Source organism: Glycine max, chromosome 2, assembly GCF_000004515.6.
Source record: "Glycine max cultivar Williams 82 chromosome 2, Glycine_max_v4.0, whole genome shotgun sequence".
NCBI lineage: Eukaryota > Viridiplantae > Streptophyta > Magnoliopsida > Fabales > Fabaceae > Glycine > Glycine max.
Window position 1 is genome coordinate 1,957,117 of NC_016089.4, and position 2,211 is coordinate 1,959,327.

Consider the following 2,211-nt stretch of genomic DNA (forward strand, 5'->3'; position numbering starts at 1 on the left):
TTAGCACCAAAACATATCCTGAGTTGGGGAGGTTGTTGATGTATTTTTATTACCTATGTTACTATGTACAGTTACCTGCAGGTTTTGTAATTTGGTCACTTCTTGCGACAAACTACAGCCAGCTATTTATGAGTAATATATATTATCCTTTTTTATGTGAATTAAAAAATGCCAAGAAGCATGAAATTAATTGAGTCTGAGACGAGACTACTACAGTCTACAACGTGTTTACTCTACCTATCCATGGAATTGGAACCGACGAGAAAAGGACAAAACAGAACATTAACACATTTAACTACATTATAAATAGCCACATGAAGCAAGAGTAGTTTATATGTAGCGCAATAACTATATTATATATACCATGAATATACAACAACCGATACAGATATATAGAACTAGGTTTACAAAAAGGACGTTTGTGTTTGACCTATAAAGAATGTGATATACACGGTTTTCTCAAAGCTTTATGGGAGGATAACGGTTAAGACCTCCTTTCAAGCATTTCTCCTATTAAAGTCATGATGCAGATATTTTAACAACCATCTTGCTGATACATGAAGTAATGTTATATCCTATTATAAGTTATTTAACACGTTTTTTAATATTTTATAAAATATTAAATGGAAAGTAAATATAATTAATGTCTTGAAAACATAAAAAAAATAGTAAAAAGAGTTGTAGAAGAAATTAAAATTATACAAACATTGGTTTTTAAGGTTGTTTTTAAAGAATAAAAAATAGTGTGATTTTATAAAAGAGAAAGTATTTATCATATTAAAAATACAGTGTAATAAATTCTTACTTTTTACAATAAAATTTTACTATTTTCAGTTGCTTAAAATCATGTTTTATTTTTTATGGGTAGATAATTGATATTAATATTTTTCCTTTTAATTATATTACTCCCTCGAATTTTTTTATCTGTTTACTTAAGAAAATAACGTACAAATTTGAAAAAAAAATTAATATAGTTATTTATATCAAAATTATTTTAAGCTTTTTAACATGATATTACTATTATTTCTGTCCTAAATTAAAAAATACTATTATTTCTTTTTCATTTATGACAAATGTATAAAATATTAGTTAAAGATATAACTATCCTAAACTTTTAGATAGACAAATAAAATAAAAATTCATTTTAAAAAATTGACAATTACAAAAAAAAAGATTAAATAATTAGTGCACATTAGTGTAAATGTATTTTATACTGTCACAAACAGTCATATAGTAAGTTATTGACTTTTGCTGTTTTTTTTAGTAGTTGTCAATGTAAAACTTTTTACATATTATCCTTTGTTAATAATTAAAAACTTTTTTATTAGTTGACTTTGTATGCATGTACCTCAAACTCAAATAGATACCTATTATCCTTTGTTAGTTATAATCTCTTTTCATTAATTTGAGAGGGATCTTATTAGTGAAAGCAAAACAATGTCTGTTATACAATAGTACACATATAAAACTTCTTATTTAATAATAAAAAAAACGTAATGGAAATTATGTCAAAAAAATATATTATTAACATTATTAATTTATAAGGTGAAATATTCCAATTCAAGCACACGAGCAACAGGGTGCCGCGCCATTCGGGTCAAATTGCTTTCGCTCATTATTGTATTGTAGAATAGAAAACGTTAATAAATTATGAAGCCAATCGATGAAGACATTTTCTGTTTTTCTCTTTCTTACCATTTTCTTCTAAGGTCATATGTATCACATACCCACGCATAGCACTACATAACACCGACGGCAGGGTTTACCATACCCCAACCCATGTCACAAGTCATCACACAGTCTTAGTTTTTTTTTTTTTAAATAAAAAAATGTTAATTATTAATTTTTGTTAGTGAAAGATTTGAATTCATAGATTATCTTTCTTTATTTCATTTTTTATCACTAAATTAACCTTATAGTTATATTTCCAAGTCTAAGTCATTTTATTTTTAATTTTTGAGAAAACTTTTTTTCTATTTTAGAACTTAATCTATTTAATGTCAATTTGCTCAGCAGTTCATATGGAAGAATTTTGGAAGACAGGTTGATTTTTTAGGATATATTTCAGTTTTAATTTACATGAATTTTAGTATATTATATTTTTTTATTAGCATATTATTATACAAAATAATCATTTATTTTATCCATAACTAATTTACATATGAGAATTTAGTTAGTTATGATGTTTTTCCGGAAAATTCAAACTTAAAA